At 38.7% G+C, this 19683-nt stretch overlaps 1 non-coding gene across 1 annotated transcript; it reads left to right on the top strand.

Annotated features, from left to right (window-relative positions):
- The first annotated feature begins 18012 nt into the window (after positions 1-18012).
- Positions 18013-18119, top strand: LOC148296585 (small nucleolar RNA R71). Its single transcript, XR_015834283.1, has one exon. It is a non-coding gene; the product is annotated as a small nucleolar RNA R71 (small nucleolar RNA).
- Positions 18120-19683: the final 1564 nt, after the last annotated feature.

Raw genomic sequence — 19683 nt, 5'->3', positions numbered from 1 at the left:
AAACTGCCCCAAAATCACCAAAACAGCTCCAGAAAACCTCCCTTCCATTTCCCTACGAATTTCCTCTTTCTCAGCCATCACCACTCACTCAAGCTCATCTCAAATCACCTCCATATCCTTCATACATCCTTCTAGACGTGGAGAAGCTCTTGGAGAAGCATTGGACACTACAAGAACTTCAGAAAAGGGTTTTTCTACTCTTATGGCATTCATTATGTTTTCCCATTTCTATTTTAGTTTCTTTTCCATTATGAGTAGCTAAATCCATAACTAGGGCTTCGATGTAACCTAACATGAATATTCTGGGTTTATAAGTTTGGAGTTTCAAGTTTGATTCATGATTCATGTTCTTATTCATTATGCTTATAAGTTAACATGCTTGTTTGAATGATTGATCACCATTAGAACTTGTTTGTTAACTATCTTGGTTTGAATTAAGAGTAGACACCATGCTTTAATTCGAATTGAACTATGAATAGGAAGAGTATGTATGGACATTCGACAACAGGGATTAGATACATGCTTGGTTGTTTAAATTGTTCTTCTATGCTTAATGGGTTCCTAATGCTTAATTTTAGGTTAGACAACAAATGATCAAATTAGGGAATTAGGAACACAAGGTTAGGACCAAACACCATGGCCTAATCATACTTTAGCTAGAATCAATCTTTGAATCTGAATTAGACTTGTTACTTGACTCCATATAACCCAGAATTGAATTGTTATGGTGATTCGAATGCCCTAGTCTCCAAATCTGTTTTCCAACTCTTAAAACCACTCTTTGTTACACTTGTTTATTTGCTTTCATTTGCAATTTCAGTTTGCTCACTTCCTTTCACAATCACAATCACTCTCACTTTAATTTCTGTTTTAGACTTAACTTCCTAACTTCTTGAATTCGGTAATCTACGTACATAACTAATTTGAACTTCTCAGTCTTCGTGGGTACGACCTCGTACTTGTCTTGCTATATTACTAATTGCCCCGTACAATTGCGAGTTAACATAATAATTAACAACAAAACTCATCCCAAATCACCTCCATATCCTTCATACATCCTTCTATATGTGGAGAAGCTCTTGGAGAAGCATTGGACACCACAAGAACTTCAGAAAAGGGTTTTTCTACTCTTATGGCATTCATTATGTTTTCCCATTTCTGTTTTAGTTTCTTTTCCATTATGAGTAGCTAAATCCATAACTAGGGCTTCGATGTAACCTAACATGAATATTCTGGGTTTATAAGTTTGAAGTTTGGAGTTTCAAGTTTGATTCATGATTCATGTTCTTATTCATTATGCTTATAAGTTAACATGCTTGTTTGAATGATTGATCACCATTAGAACTTGTTTGTTAACTATCTTGGTTTGAATTAAGAGTAGACACCATGCTTTAATTCGAATTGAACTATGAATAGGAAGAGTATGTATGGACATTCGACAACAGGGATTAGATACATGCTTGGTTGTTTAAATTGTTCTTCTATGCTTAATGGGTTCCTAATGCTTAATTTTAGGTTAGACAACAAATGATCAAATTAGGGAATTAGGAACACAAGGTTAGGACCAAACACCATGGCCTAATCATACTTTAGCTAGAATCAATCTTTGAATCTGAATTAGACTTGTTACTTGACTCCTTATAACCCAGAATTGAATTGTTATGGTGATACGAATGCCCTAGTCTCCAAATCTGTTTTCCATCTCTTAAAACCACTCTTTGTTACATTTGTTTACTTGTTTTTGTTTGCAATTTCATTTTGCTTATTTTGTTCAACAATCACAACCACTCTTGCTTTAAATTCTGTTTTAGACATAACCTCCTACTTTCTTGAATTTGGTAAGCTAAGTACATAACTAGTTTTAACTTCTCAGTCTTCGTGGGTATGACCTCGTACTTGTCTTGCTATACTACTAATTGCCCCGTACAATTGCGAGTTAACATAATAATTAACAACATTGGGCAACATCATAATATGGTGGGAGGAGTCATTTGGTGAGTTTTGAATGAAATCCATTCGCTAGAAGTATGGAAGACACCAACCACTCCAATTAGGAACGAACTGCCGTTGAACTTGAATTGTCCAATTTCTCACACCTATTGATTTCGGATCGAGCCCCAAACTTGGGCAACATCATAATATGGTGGGAGGAGTCATTTGGTGAGTTTTCAGTGAAATCCAATCGCTAGAAGTATGGAATACACCAACCACTCCAATTAGGAACGAACTGCCAATGCACTTGAATTGTCCAATTTCTCACACCTATTGATTTCGGATCGAGCCCAAAACTTGGGCAACATCATAATATGGTGGGAGGAGTCATTTGGGGAGTTTTGAGTGAAATCCAATCGCTAGAAGTATGGAATACACCAACCACTCCAATTAGGAACAAACTGCCGTTGAACTTGAATTGTCCAATTCCGAACACCAATTGATTTCGGATCGAGCCCAAAACTTGGGCAACATCATAATATGGTGGGAGGAGTCATTTGGTGAGTGTTGAGAGAAATCCAATCGCTAGAAGTATGGAATACACCAACCACTCCCACTAGGAACGAACTGACGTTGAACTTGAATTGTCCAATTTCTCACACCTATTGATTTTGGATCGAACCCCAAACTTGTGCAACATCATAATATGGTGGGAGGAGTCATTTGGTGAGTTTTGAGTGAAATCCAATCGCTAGAAGTATGGAATACACCAACCACTCCCATTAGGAACGAACTGACGTTGAACTTGAATTGTCCAATTTCTCACACCTATTGATTTCGGATCGAGCCCAAAACTTGGGAAACATCATAATATGGTGGGAGGAGTCATTTGTTGAGTTTTGAGTGAAATCAAATCGCTAGAAGTATGGAATACACCAACCACTCCAATTAGGACCGAACTGCCGTTGAACTTGAATTGTCCAATTTCTCACACCTATTTATTTCGAATCGAGCCCAAAACCTGGGCAACATCATAATATGGTGGGAGGAGTCATTTGGTGAGTTTTGAGTGAAATCCAATCGCTAGACGTATGGAATACACCAACCACTCCAATTAGGAACGAACTGTCGTTGAAATTGAATTTACCAATTTCTCACACCTATTATTTCGGATCGAGCCCAAAACCTGGGCAACATCATAATATGGTGGGAGGAGTCATTTGGTGAGTTTTGAGTGAAATAAAATCGCTAGAAGTATGGAATACACCAACCACTCCAATTAGGAACGAACTGCCGTTGAACTTGAATTGTCCAATTTCTCACACCTATTGATTTCGGATCGAGCCCAAAACTTGGGCAACATCATAATATGGTGGGAGGAGTCATTTGGTGAGTTTGGAGTGAAATCCAATCGCTAGAAGTATGGAAGACACCAACCACTCCAATTAGGAACGAACTGCCGTTGAACTTGAATTGTCCAATTTGGAACACCAATTGATTTCGGATCGAGCCCAAAACTTGGGCAACATCATAATATGGTGGGAGGAGTCATATGGTGAGTTTTAAGTGAAATCCAATCGCTAGAAGTATGGAATACACCAACCACTCCAATTAGGAACGAACTGCCGTTGAAGTTGAAATGTCCGATTTCTGACACCTATTGATTTCGGATCGAGCCCAAAACTTGGGCAACATCATAATATGGTGGGAGGAGTCATTCGGTGAGTTTTTTGTGAAATCCAATCGCTAGACGTATGGAATACACCAACCACTCCAATTAGGAATGAACTGTCGTTCAAATTGAATTTACCAATTTCTCACACCTATTGATTTCGGATCGAGCCCAAAACATGGGCAACATCATAATATGGTGGGAGGAGTCATTTGGTGAGTTTTGAGTGAAATCCAATCGCTAGAAGTATGGAATACAACAACTACTCCGATTAGGAACGAACTATCGTTGAAATTGAATTGACCAATTTCTCACACCTATTGATTTCGGATCGAGCCCCAAACTTGGGCAACATTATAATATGGTGGGAGGAGTCATTTGGTGAGTTTTGAGTGAAATCCAATCGCTAGAAGTATGGAATACACCAACCACTCCCATTTGGAACGAACAACCGTTGAACTTGAATTGGCCAATATGGAACACCTATTGATTTCGGATCGAGCCCAAAATTTGGGCAACATCATAATATGGTGGGAGGAGTCATTTGGTGAGTTTTGAGTGAAATCCAATCGCTAGAAGTATGGAATACACCAACCACTCCAATTAGGAACGAACTTCCGTTGAACTTGAATTGTCCAATTTGGAACACCTATTGATTTCGGATCGAGCCCCAAACTTGGGCAACATCATAATATGGTGGGAGGAGTCATTTGGTGAGTTTTGAGTGAAATGCAATCGCTAGAAGTTTGGAATACACCAACCACTCCAGTTAGGAACGAACTACCGTTTAACTTGAATTGTCCAATTTCTCACACCAATTGATTTCGGATCGAGCCCAAAACTTGGCCAACATCATAATATGGTGGGAGGACTCATTTGGTGAGTTTTGAGTGAAATCCAATCGCTAGAAGTATGGAATACACCAACCACTCCAATTAGGAACGAACTGCCGTTGAACTTGAATTGTCCAATTTCTCACACCTATTGATTTCGGATCGAGCCCAAAACTTGGGCAACATCATAATATGGTGGGAGGAGTCATTTGTTGAGTTTTCAGTGAAATCAAATCGCTAGAAGTATGGAATACACCAACCACTCCAATTAGGAACGAACTGCCGTTGAACTTGAATTGTCCAATTTCTCACACCTATTGATTTCGGATCGAGCCCAAAACTTGGGCAACATCATAATATGGTGGGAGGAGTCATTTGTTGAGTTTTCAGTGAAATCCAATCGCTAGAAGTATGGAATACACCAACCACTCCAATTAGGAACGAACTGCCGTTGAACTTGAATTGTCCAATTTCTCACACCTATTGATTTCGAATCGAGCCCAAAACTAGGGCAACATTATAATATGGTCGGAGGAGTCATTTGGTGAGTTTTGAGTGAAATCCAATCGCTAGACGTATGGAATACACCAACCACTCCAATTAGGAACGAACTGTCGTTGAAATTGAATTTACCAATTTCTCACACCTATTGATTTCGGATCGAGCCCAAAACATGGGAAACATCATAATATGGTGGGAGGAGTCATTTGGTGAGTTTTGAGTGAAATCTAATCGCTGGACGTATGGAATACACCAACCACTCCAATTAGGAACGAAGTGTCGTTGAATTTGAATTGACCAATTTCTCACACCTATTGATTTCGGATCGAGCCCAAAACTTGGGCAACATCATAATATGGTGGGAGGAGTCATTTGGTGAGTTTTGAGTGAAATAAAATCGCTAGAAGTATGGAATACACCAACCACTCCAATTTGGAACGAACTGCCGTTGAACTTGAATTGTCCAATTTGGAACTCCTATTGATTTCGGATCGAGCCCAAAACTTGGGCAACATCATAATATGGTGGGAGGAGTCATTTGGTGAGTTTTGAGTGAAATGCAATCGCTAGAAGTGTGGAATACACCAACCACTACAATTATGAACGAACTGCCGTTGAACTTGAATTGCCCAATTTCTCACACCTATTGATTTCGGATTGAGCCCAAAACTTAGGCAACATCATAATATGGTGGGAGGAGTCATTTGGTGAGTTTTGAGTGAAATCAAATCGCTACAAGTATGGAATACACCAACCACTCCAATTAGGAATGAAGTGCCGCTGAACTTGAATTGTCCAATTTCTCACACCTTTTGATTTCAGATCCACCCCCAAAACATGGGCAACATCATAAAATGGTGGGAGGAGTCATTTGGTGAGTTTTCAGGGAAATCCAATCACTAGAAGTATTGAATACACCAACCACTCCTATTAGGAACGAACTGCCGTTGAACTTGAATTGTCCAATTTCTGACACCTATTGATTTCGGATCGAGCCCAAAACTTGGGCAACATCATAATATGGTGGGAGGAGTCATTAGGTGAGTTTTGAGTGAAATCGAATCGCTAGAAGCATGGAATACAACAACTACTCCGATTAGGAACGAACTGCCGTTGAACTTGAATTGTCCAATTTCTCAAAGCTATTGATTTCGAATCGAGCCCAAAACTTGGGCAACATCATAATATGGTGGGAGGAGTCATTTGGTGAGTTTTCAGTGAAATCCAATCGCTACAAGTATGGAATACACCAACCACTCCAATTAGGAACGAACTGCCGTTGAAATTGAATTATCCAATTTGGAACACCTATTGATTTCGGACCGAGCCCAAAACTTGGGCAACATCATAATATGGTGGGAGGAGTCATTTGGTGAGTTTTGAGTGAAATCCAATCGCTAGAAGTATGGAATACACCAACCACTACAATTAGGAACGAACTTTCGTTGAAATTGTTTTGACCAATTTCTCACACCTATTGATTTCGGATAGAGCCCAAAGCTTGGGCAACATCATAATATGGTGGGAGGAGTCATTTGGTGAGTTTTGAGTGAAATCCAATCGCTAGAAGTATGGAATACACCAACCACTCCAATTAGGAACGAACTGCTGTTGAACTTGAATTGTCCAATTTGGAACACCTTTTGATTTCGGATCGAGCCCAAAACTTGGGCAACATCATAATATGGTGGGAGGAGTCATTTGGTGAGTTTTGAGTGAAATCCAATCGCTAGAAGTATGGGATACACCAACCACTCCAATGAGGAACGAACTGCCGTTGAACTTGAATTGTCCAATTTGGAACACCTATTCATTTCGGATCGAGCCCCAAACTTGGTCAACATCATAATATGGTGGGAGGAGTCATTTGGTGTGTTTTGAGTGAAATCCAATCACTAGAAGTATGGAATACACCAAACACTCCAATTTGGAACGAACTTCCGTTGAACTTGAATTGTCCAACTTCTCACACCTATTGATTTCGGATCGATCCCCAAACTTGTGCAACGTCATAATATGGTGGGAGGAGTCATTTGGTGAGTTTTGAGTGAAATCCAATCGCTAGAAGTATGGAATACACCAACCACTCCAATTAGGAACGAAGTGCCGTTGAACTTGAATTGTCCAATTTGGAAAACCTATTGATTTCGGATTGAGCCCCAAACTTGGGCAACATCATGCTCTAGAACTTATTTGAATATCTCTTGAGACATTCTGTTGCCATACAATGCTTAGGAAGTGATTTAGGCCATGTTTAAATCGTTTGAGCCTTTCTAACCATCCCTCTACATGTATTCATCCCTAGTCAATCCATTTGAGCCTACGTTAAGCCTTTCTTTGTGTAAACCATTTCTACCATAATAAATCTCTGTTTCTTATCTTTACCTATTCTTTGAGCAATTAAAGCTATCTTTAAAGGAGAGTCATAAAGATTGCAAGGTTTTTGGAGCAAAAGTGAGTCATTAGTGCTGTAACCCAAGTGTTGAAAAGAAATAAGTTTTGGGGTATTGTTAACTAATCAAAAGAGGTAATGAAGTGTGACCAATGTAGTCACGGCCCTAGGGTGTTATAAGGAAAGATCATGGTGATCTAGGGTAAAGAGCCACAAAATTAGGCCAAATAACACATTTGAAGGTGCTGAAATTATGTTGAAAATCTGCTCATGTATGTGTTCCTTGCTTGTTACAAAGTTCAGTAATCTCTCATGCTTTTACCTATGCTTTAGTTGTGCTCAAAATGTTGTTATATCTCCATGTCTCCTCTTTCATTCAACCACTACCCTAAGCCTCATTACAACCCTTGTAAAGTCCTTTTGATCCTTGGTAATGTGTGGTATTACTGTGGAGAGCTGATTTCATAATGAGCTTATGGGGCTCGAAATTCTTGATTGTGCTTTAAGTGTGTGCGCATGTACTTATTTGAGTTGCAGGTGTTGTTCTGATTTGGCATTCACACACTACACTTAAGGATGTCATTGTAAGCTTTGCACACTCTTGAATCATGTGTGGAACTTAGATTGTGATTGTTGTGTTTCTTTGGAACCATATACTTTGATGATTCTTTGAGGATATTGTTTGGAAGGCTAGCTGCTTATTTTCTGTTTTCTAAGTTGTAGTTTTATTTTGTTTGCTCGAGGACTAGCAAAGTCTAAGTTTGGGGGTATTTGATAAGTTCATAATTTCACACATTTGCATGCCTTCGTTACTTAGTAATTTTGTTTAGTTTCTCTTTATTTCAAGTCACTTACCTATGTTTGTGTGTTCTATAGGTTGAAGGCAGCAAGAGATTGCTTTTGAAGCAAAATGGTGCAAAACGTGCAAAAACTGGATATTGAGTTAGAAGTTCATTTCGGACTTATCTTCTTCATCCGAGCTTGGATTGGGCCAATACTTGTGTGGTTGGATCAGAGACATTCTGAACTTCAAAATGGATATCTTAAAGTCATATTTGGATTCAGCCAAACCCAATCCGTGAGCCCATCAAAATACACATCATGCTGACATGAGGATGACCTATGGCTGCTGGTGGGATTTATTAGTGCAGCAACCAATTCTGATTATCTAAATACAAGTGTTGTATGCATTAGTCATATTCAATTCAGAATTCCCCTTTCCTTCTCCCTATAAATACCACTTCCATTCCACATCCCAGATACAATTCACTTCATCCATTACTTCCATACACACATTCAGATTCACCACAAAGAGAGAGAGAGAGCTAGCTGCAAAGGAGGGAGAGCTGGGAGCTGTCCTGGAAACTACCTTGCTGCCACCAGCTAGTTCTTCTATTCTCTTTATTCTACCTATGTATTTCTTATCTTCTGTATTCATAATTATGTTTAACTAATCCATTTTGTTAGGGCTTAGGATGAAGCCCTAGTCATGAATATTCAATGTTATGGATGATTTCATAGTTAATTGATTTCCTTGCTTTCATTATCAAGTTGTTAATCTCCAGCTTATTATGTGCTTGATGTATGTTTTCTTGGAGTAGCTAACTAGGATTTTATGCATCTAGCACAGGTTGGGAAGGGGTTTAGATTCACCAATTCTACTCTCCTTTCACAAGCAACACATGAATGGCCTAAGAATCATTCAAGGGGTTAATAACCATAGGTTGACTAGGACAGATACCATGTTCTAGGACTTGTGTGATTATCATATTCTCAAGGAACTTAATGACTCTTATATGCTTTATTCTAAGTAGATACTGTTGTTAATATTATGTTAACTCGCAATTGTACGGGGCAATTAATAGTATAGCAAGACAAGTACGAGGTCGTACCCACGAAGACTGAGAAGTTAAAACTAGTTATGTACTTAGATTACCAAATTCAAGAAAGTAGGAGGTTATGTCTAAAACAGAATTTAAAACAAGAGTGGTTGTGATTGTTGAACAAAAGAAGCAAAATGAAATTGCAAACAAAAACAAGTAAACAAATGTAACAAAGAGTGGTTTTAAGAGTTGGAAAACAGATTTTGAGACTAGGGCATTCGAATCACCATAACAATTCAATTCTGGGTTATAAAGATTCAAGTAACAAGTCTAATTCAGATTCAAAGATTGATTCTAGCTAAAGTATGATTAGGCCATGGTGTTTGGTCCTAACCTTGTGTTCCTAATTCCCTAATTTGATCATTTGTTGTCTAACCTAAAATTAAGCATTAGGAACCCATTAAGCATAGAAGAACATTTTAAACAACCAAGTATGTATCTAATCCCTGTTGTCGAATGTCCATACATACTCTTCCTATTCATAGTTCAATTCGAATTAAAGCATGGTGTATACTCTTAATTCAAACCAAGATAGTTAACAACAAGTTCTAATGGTGATCAATCATTCAAACAAGCATGTTAACTTATAAGCATAATGAATAAGAACATGAATCATGAATCAAACTTGAAACTCCAAACTTATAAACCCAGAATATTCATGTTAGGTTACATCGAAGCCCTAGTTATGGATTTAGCTACTCATAATGGAAAAGAGACTTGAACAGAAATGAGAAAACATAATGAATGCAATAAGAGTAGAAAAACCCTTTTTCTGAAGTTCTTGTGGTGTCCAAGGCTTCTCCAAGTGCTTCTCCACTTCTAATGCTTCTCCAAGAGCTTCCCCACTTCTAGAAAGATGTATGAAGGATATGGAGGTGATTTGGGATGAGTTTGAGTGAGTGGTGATGGCTAAGGAAGATGAAATTCGTAGGGAAATGGAAGAGAAGAAAGCTGGAGTTGTTTTGGTGATTGTTGGAGTGTTTGGGATTGTGAGAGTGTTTGAGGATGGTTGGAGTGAATTGTGGGGGTTGTGAATCTCAGGATTTGTTGTGTCTTGAATGTGGAATGGATGTGGTATTTATAGGGAGAGGGGAGTGATAAATCTGAATTCAATATGGCTAATGCATACAACACTTGCATTATAAAAGATGAATTGGTTGATGCACTTCACTAATGCATACAACACTTGCATTATAAAATCTGAATTGGTTGATGCACTTCTCCAATAAATCCCACCAGCAGCCCTAGCTCATCTTCATGTCACCATGACCAAGCTTCCAACCAGCTACAATAGCTCATGCCTAGCTCACCATGACCAAGCTTCCAACCAGGTCATCCTGAGGTCAGCATGACCAGCAACTTCAAGGGCTTACAACTTGGGCTAGGCTGAATCAAATGAAGACTTTAAGATGTCCATTGTGAAGTTCAGAATGTGTATGATCCAACCACACAAGTATTGGCCCAATCCAAGCTCGGAGGAGGAAGTTAAGGCCAAAACAAATTGCTAACTCATTTTGCGCGCTGATAAAATCCATCCTGAGCATGGCTCTGTGTTTGCTAGGTAACAGACTCCATATTTATCCAATGGGGCTGAATTTTGGATATGTTATAGTACCCACCCATTGGAACAACTTTCATGAAGAATGCTGCCTCATCCGAGCTGTGTAGGTTGCTGAAACAAAGCTTGCAATATGACCTACGGAACTGGACTGGCAGGGGGCTGTAGCCAAAATGAGTTTGTCTTTTAAGCTCTTCATCCATTCATCCAAATTAGGCCTTAATATGCTTGAATTGCATGAATTATGCTCTCTTGCTCTATTGGCCTACAAAACACACAAATAGAGGCAAATAACTCAGAATTATAGGAAACTAAGCAAAAGAAGTAAGTAAATTGGGCATGTATATGTATGAAATTATGAGCTTTAACACACCCCCAAACCTAGATTTTGCTAGTCCTCGAGCAAAACAAAAGAAAAACAAAGGTAAAAACAAAACAAGAAGTTAACTAGACCACTTTCGTAGGTAACTCGATTGCATTGAGCGTATGCAACAAGCCTTTAAACCTCTAGGCATCCCTAGTAGGAGGAGTTGTGTCTCCTGAGGGTTTAACAGATACGATACCCACAAACGTTTTTCTAACTCTACAAAACAAAATGGTTAGAAAAACAACTTTGAAATCAACTAATGAAAATGAAAGAAAGTTTTAGTCATACCTCCAACACCATAGAGTTGCCAAGATAGGTCATCAATCAGTGTGTACAAGTGGAAACTATAGCTCAAAGGCACACAGTTTCAAAGCAAGCACACTCAAACCTTGAATAGAGAACATGCTTCGACTCTAATTCTCACAGATAACACTCAATCACTCAGAACCTATGTTTAATTCTCTCAAGAAAGCATAAGTGAGTGTATGAAATAGAAGCACAAATTTGGTTAGATCTCATGAAAGGAATTAAATACTATAAATAGAGATACACACATACTTACCAGCACCCATGAATACATCCTCAAAGATCAGCTAGGTCTTTCACAAGGTTATAATGAAAGGCTAAGGTTAGGGGAAATGGAAGAATTGGAAGAAAAAAACAAATAACTTAAGAACATACCAAGGTTGCATGCTTCATTAATCTGCAAGGCATCATTGATTTAGATTGGCATGGCAGCAAACTTCATGGTATCACCTGGCATAGACTTTATTTCTCACACTTAGATCATATTGAAACACTTTCATCTTTGTTGATTTGATATGCATCTTCTTTACTTTATTGCACAGATTCACACAAAATTCTTATTTAGGTACATGGCTGCAACTTCCTTGCTTCAAACTTTATGTTGGCAAACCTTGGTATATTTCTAAGTTACTAGGGTATGGCTACAATAGGTTAAGTATCTCAGATTGAGATACAAAGGTAGGGAAATGATGAGGGTGATAGAAGAAAAAGGCTTTAAGTGTTTGGCTTCAAGAGGGCTAATGGAACACACATATGGGTAGGGTGAAAAGAAAGCACATAGAATAGTTATACACACATAGCCTAGCATCACTTCAATGAGTTCATTCATGAATGAGAGCAAGCACATGATATCTGCAAAAGAATCATCCTTAGTATTCAATCAAAATGAAATGATGAGATCAATTAGAGTGAATTGAAGAAAATAAGTATGGATGAGAAATAGAACACTTTAAACCCTCTCAAGAAAGCAATTAGGCTCAATATAGCTCACTAGGGTAGTCTCCACTATTTTCCTTCAAGAATTTGAGCATGGTACTTTAGCCACCAGAATTCTAAGAGCAAAAGCTTTGTGAAGTGCGAAATTCTGATATGAAAACCTCAAATAGCAGCTCCATAGCATTGATTGTATGACATTCTTTAAAAAAAAATAAAAAATAAAAAAAAGTGACAAGAGAACGAAAATTGAAAACACAAATGGATAAGAAAATTGAAATTGAAAACCTTCCCCCCAGACCTGAATTGAACATTGTCCTCAATGTGAAAGCATACAAAAGATGATTGAGAACAAACAAATGATAAAGGGAAAAGTTTAGAAGAAGGTTTAGGAAAAAAAAAAAATAAAAAATAAAAAATAAAAAAAATGAATATATAAGCAACTCACGGATGACCAGTTAAGGGCCTCAGAAAACACAGCCAGGGGATCCGGGAAGGTTGGAGGGGTCACAATGGTCCCGCTTAAAACCCAAACTTCTTAGACACCGAAGGTGTCGCCTAAAGAACTCCTAGACACTGTATTGACGGAGGTGCTCACTGGGGTTACCAAAAGTTAGCTTATATGAATTTTTTTATTTTTTTATTTATTTAAATTTATTTATTTATAAAAAGGAACAGAAACTTAAAATGACTAAAATAAAAACAAAACAAGTAAAGAGAAAGGATTGAAATGCTTCCCCTTGATGCAATTAGGTCAATTGCTACCAAGCACCTTCTTCTTGAACACATGGGTTGCCTCCCAAGAAGCGCCTTAGTTACTGTCTTGGCAAGACATTGTGCAATCAGCTAAGTTGATGGTACGAAGGGAAGTTGATCTACCACATGGCCAGTTTGGATGCCAGCTGAAACTCCCTCATAGAATGGCTTTAAACGTTGTCCATTTACTTTGAAAGTCGAGCCATCTTTAGGGTTTTGAATCTCCACAGCTCCATAGGGAGAAACATTGACCACGGTGAATGGGCCTTGCCATCTAGACTTCAATTTTCCTGGAAAGAGACGCAAACGTGAGTTAAACAAAAGAACTGACATACCTTTGGAGAACTCTTTCCGTTGAATGTTTCTGTCATGGTAACTCTTGGTTCGTTCTTTGTAAAGCTTTGCATTCTCATAAGACTCATGTCTAATTTCTTCCAATTCATTGAGCTGAAACTTTCTTGCATGGCCTGCCTTGTCTAGATCAAAATTCAACTTCTTGATGGCCCAAAAAGCATTGTGTTCAAGCTCCATTGGCAGGTGACAAGCTTTCCCAAACACAAGACGATAAGGGCTCATTCCAATGGGAGTCTTATATGCAGTCCTATAAGCCCATAATGCATCATTGAGCTTGGCTGCCCAATCTTTCCTTGTATTGTTCACCACCTTCTCCAGGATGTGCTTAATTTCTCTATTGCTTATTTCCACTTGACCAGAAGTTTGCGGATGATATGGTGTAGAGACTCGATGGGTGATGTTGTACTTTTTCATGAGTGCTTCGAATGGCTTGTTACAGAAGTGGCTGCCTCCATCACTAATGACAGCCCTTGGAGTACCAAACCTTGTGAAAATATTATCCTTCAAGAACTTCAGCACCACCTTATAATCATTGGTTTTGGTGGCTATGGCTTCCACCCATTTAGACACATAATCAACAGCAACAAGTATGTAAGTATAACCAAAGGAAGATGGGAATGGTCCCATGAAATCAATACCCCACACATCGAAGAGCTCCACAACAAGTATGTTATTCAATGGCATTTCATTCCTGCGACTTATGTTCCCCATCCTTTGGCACCTATCACACTTAACACAAAAATTAAATGCATCTTTGAATAGAGTGGGCCAAAAGAAACCAGATTGCAGAATTTTAAGTGCTGTTTTCTTAGCTCCAAAGTGACCTCCACAAGCCAATTCGTGGCTATGCCTAAGTATGCTTTCTTGCTCTTCTTCTGGAACACATCTTCTGATGAGTTGATCTGGGCAATGCTTGAATAAGAAAGGTTCATCCCAGACATAATGTTTCACCATGGAAAAGAACTTCTTCTTATCCTGAGAAGTTAGATCATTTCTAAGAACACCACAAGCAAGATAATTAACAAAATCAGCATACCATGGCTCTTTGACTTGGGCAGCATATAGTTGTTCATCAGGGAAAGTCTCATTCAAGGGTAGCATAGCTGCTCCTTTTTCTTCAACCACAATTCTGCTCAAATGATCAGCTACCACATTCTCACATCCCTTCTTATCTCGAATCTCCAAATCGAATTCTTGCAGCAAGAGAATCCATCTAATCAAGCGTGGTTTGGCATCCTTCTTAGTGAGCAAGTATCTAAGAGCTGCATGGTCAGAATAAACAATTACTTTAGAACCAACAAGGTAAGAACGAAATTTTTCTAAAGCAAAAACCACAGCAAGCAACTCCTTCTCTGTTGTGGAGTAGTTGATTTGAGCATCATTCAAGGTCCGGCTAGCATAATGAATCACATGGGGCAGCTTGTTCTTCTTTTGACCTAAAACTGCACCAATAGCAAAGTCAGAGGCATCACACATTATTTCAAATGGTAAAGACCAATCCGGAGCTATGATAATAGGGGCTGAAGTTAGCTCCCTCTTCAAGGTAGTAAAAGCTTCCATGCAAGCTTCATTAAACTTAAAAACAGCATCCTTAGCAAGGAGATTACACAATGGCCTTGTAATGCTTGAGAAATTTTTGATGAACCTTCTATAGAATCCAGCATGACCTAGAAAGCTTCTAATTCCTTTAACAGAGGTAGGGGGTGGAAGATTTGAGATGAGGTCGATCTTGGCTTTATCCACTTCGATTCCCTTGCTTGAAATCACATGGCCTAGTACAATGCCTTGTCTCACCATGAAGTGACACTTCTCCCAATTCAAAATCAGATTTGTTTCCTGGCATCTTTTAAGCACTAAAGACAAGTGGTGAAGACAATTATCAAAAGAGGAACCAAAAACTGAAAAATCATCCATAAATACCTCAATGAATCGTTCCACCATATCTGAAAAGATTGACATCATGCATCTTTGGAAAGTTGCTGGGGCATTGCACAAACCGAATGGCATCCTTCTATAAGCAAACGTACCAAATGGGCATGTGAATGTGGTTTTCTCTTGGTCTTCCGGAGCAATGGGAATTTGATTATAACCTGAAAAACCATCAAGAAAACAATAGTAAGCATGGCCAGATAAACGTTCAAGCATTTGATCAATAAAAGGCAAGGGGAAATGATCTTTTCTAGTGGATGTGTTCAACTTCCTGTAATCAATGCAAACTCTCCAACCAGTGACAGTTCGTGTAGGAACTAGCTCATTCTTCTCATTCTTCACAACGGTGATTCCGGACTTCTTTGGAACAACTTGCACAGGGCTCACCCACTTAGAATCTGAAATTGGGTAGATGATTCCTACATCGAGTAGCTTTAAAACTTCAGCTCTAACCACCTCTTTCATGTTGGGATTTAGCCTCCTTTGGGCATCACGGGAGGGTTTGCTGTCTTCTTCCATTAAAATTCGGTGCATGCACATGCTTGGACTAATTCCTTTGATGTCTGCTATGGTCCACCCAATGGCTGTTTTATGCTCTTTTAGAACTTTAATTAAGCTCTCTTCTTCATGTGAGGAGAGACCTGCAGCAATTATAACAGGGAGAGTTTCGTTAGCACCCAAATATGTATATTTAAGATTATTGGGAAGAGGTTTAAGTTCTAGCTTTGGTGGGATGACAATGGATGGCTCCAATTTCGTGGATGATGGTCCAAGAGGCTCAATTGGTGGCCTAAAGGATGGTGGGTATGGCGGAAACACTTCTAAGGCAGCCACCACTTCTTGGAACTCCGGTTCACAAAGATCTTCCTCTTCTTGTGTTAAGACAGCTTCTAGAGCATCATTAGACTTTCTCTGCAAAATTATGGAAGAAACCTCATGATCCACAACATCAATTGAAAAGCAAGAATCAAGAGAGATAGAAGGTTGAGATAGAGCATTAAGCATTTTAAATTCAACAGTTTCACCCAAAACAGTCATGGAGAGGGTGCTATCTTTCACTTTGATGATTGTGTCTGCAGTGGCCATGAATGGCCTGCCTAGGAGAATGGGATCAACACGATCTCCATTTGGATTGTCTTCCATGTCCATCACTACAAAATCAGCAGGGAGAATTAGTGTATTAACTTGAACTAGAATATCTTCTACAATACCTTTTGGATATTTTATAGAATGATCAGCTAGTTCAAGTCGCATTGAAGTCTTCTTCATCCCTTCTAAGCCAAGCTCTTGATAAACTGAATATGGCAAAACATTGATGCTTGCTCCCAAGTCCAACATGGCTCTTCCAACCTTCTTGCCTCCAATGTTAATGGGAATGTCAAAGCTGCCAGGATCATCTAGTTTTGGTGGAAGCTTCCTTTGCAACACAGCACTTACATTCTGGTCGAGCTTTACTCCTTCATTTGGAGCGAAATTGAGCTTGTGAGTTTTCAAGTCCTTGATGAATTTTCCATATGCAGGAATCTGTTCTATAAGATCAAGCAAAGGCAAATTGATATTAACTTTACTCAAAATATCATAAATCTCTTTAAAAGCCTTATCTTGCTTTGCTTTCTTAAGACGGCCTGGAAATGGAATCTGTGGAACATATGGAGCGGGTGGCACGTATCTATCTTCTTGAAGATGTGGTGGCACAAATTTGTCATCTCTTTTATGCAATTGGAATTGATCGGATTTCTGAGAATCTGATTTGGCCTTATGAGCAGATTGAGAAGTTTTGAGTTGTTCTCCTTCCGTGGCCATGGTCTCCTCCTCTTCATCTTCTACAATCACAACATCATTTGAAAGATTAGAATCATCTTTATTATCAATGATCTTACCTGATCTGAGCACATGAATGGCCTTGGCTTCTGGGTTCTTTGGATTGATCTCAGTTTGGCTTGGCCATTTCCCAGGCACTCTTTGAGTTATTTCAGCAGCTATTTGGCCTAATTGGACTTCCAATTTGGAGATGGCAGCTTGTGTAGTTTGCTGAAAATTGGATTGGTTGATTGCCATCTGCTTCACTATATCTTCCAATGATGATGATGATTGTTGTGGCCTTTGGAATGAAGGGGGATTTGCTTGATTCTGGGTATTTCTCCATGAAAAGTTTGGATGATTCCTCCAACCTGGATTATAACTTTGAGAGTATGGATCATTTCTTGGACCTTGGTTGTAGGAATTTACCAACTTAGCTTGTTCTTGCACAAATTCTGGATATCCAGCCCCAAGTGGACAAGCTGTGGTAGCATGGTCATGAGATTCACAAATGCTACACACTTCCTTCGGAGGGCTTCTTGAGTTTAATGCAAGAAGAGCATCTAGCTTTTGTTCCAGTTTTGAAATCTGCATACTAGAAGCATCATTAGAACCACTAATAACACGTTTACCTCTTGTATCCGTATGTTGGGTCTCCATTGCTATCTCCTCAAAGAGTTCGTATGTTTCTTCTGGAGTTTTGGTTTTAAAAGAACCACCTGCAAAATTGGTGACTATATTATGACTAGAAGGAGTTAGTCCTTTATAAAACATACGCATTTGAAGCTTCAATGGAATCCCATGATGAGGACATTGGTTGAGCAGCCCATTGAATCTCTCCCATGCTTCACAAAACGATTCATCATCTTGCTGTGCAAATAACAAGATCTTGTCCCTAAGCATGTCGGTCTTTTGCGTGGAGAAGTATTTTTCCAGGAACTTCTTTTGAATGGCAGACCATGTAGTGAGTGAACCAGGCTTCAAAGAATTCAACCAATACTTCGCCTTATCCTTTAAAGTGTATGGAAACACTCTCATTCGAAGTTGATCTTCTGTCACACCTGTCAAGGGAAAAGAACTCACAACATTAAAAATATCCTTTATATGAGTTAATGGATCTTCATTAGGTAAACCATAAAAGGAAGGCAACATATTAAGATGAGAAGATTTAAGCTCATAGTTTCGAGCTACAGTGGGCAGCGAAATGCTTGAAGGAGATGCTGGAATTGTTGGGATATCAAGTTCTCCCATGAACTCAATGGCAGCCATCATTTCTTCTTCTTCTTGGTCTGAACTTGCTTCCGAATTTGAAGGTGAAGAACCAGGAAGTTCAGTGTGGAGAGCAAGACTTGTAAATGTAGCAAGAGCTTGCTCTTTTGCAGTTGACAACTCCCTTTCTAGACGATTCTGAATTTCAGAGGTCACTCGTCTGGGTTGCAATGATGGTCCTGCGTTCAAAGATCTAGAACGTTGGAACGAAGACCTCACTTGTTCAAGTAATGGCTTTTTAGACATAAACTACCTGAAACAGAAAATTAGATTAATTAGAAACACTAAAAAGAATAGGGTAACCTTGGGCACATAACCAGGGAAGAACTTTCGTTCAGTCCCCGGCAACGGCGCCAAAATTTGTTGTTAATATTATGTTAACTCGCAATTGTACGGGGCAATTAATAGTATAGCAAGACAAGTACGAGGTCGTACCCACGAAGACTGAGAAGTTAAAACTAGTTATGTACTTAGATTACCAAATTCAAGAAAGTAGGAGGTTATGTCTAAAACAGAATTTAAAACAAGAGTGGTTGTGATTGTTGAACAAAAGAAGCAAAATGAAATTGCAAACAAAAACAAGTAAACAAATGTAACAAAGAGTGGTTTTAAGAGTTGGAAAACAGATTTTGAGACTAGGGCATTCGAATCACCATAACAATTCAATTCTGGGTTATAAAGATTCAAGTAACAAGTCTAATTCAGATTCAAAGATTGATTCTAGCTAAAGTATGATTAGGCCATGGTGTTTGGTCCTAACCTTGTGTTCCTAATTCCCTAATTTGATCATTTGTTGTCTAACCTAAAATTAAGCATTAGGAACCCATTAAGCATAGAAGAACATTTTAAACAACCAAGTATGTATCTAATCCCTGTTGTCGAATGTCCATACATACTCTTCCTATTCATAGTTCAATTCGAATTAAAGCATGGTGTATACTCTTAATTCAAACCAAGATAGTTAACAACAAGTTCTAATGGTGATCAATCATTCAAACAAGCATGTTAACTTATAAGCATAATGAATAAGAACATGAATCATGAATCAAACTTGAAACTCCAAACTTATAAACCCAGAATATTCATGTTAGGTTACATCGAAGCCCTAGTTATGGATTTAGCTACTCATAATGGAAAAGAGACTTGAACAGAAATGAGAAAACATAATGAATGCAATAAGAGTAGAAAAACCCTTTTT

This window comes from Prunus avium, chromosome 2 (genome assembly GCF_965620075.1).
Source record: "Prunus avium chromosome 2, drPruAviu1.hap1.1, whole genome shotgun sequence".
In the NCBI taxonomy this organism is placed as follows: domain Eukaryota; kingdom Viridiplantae; phylum Streptophyta; class Magnoliopsida; order Rosales; family Rosaceae; genus Prunus; species Prunus avium.
This window is presented reverse-complemented; position numbering and strand designations above follow the sequence as displayed.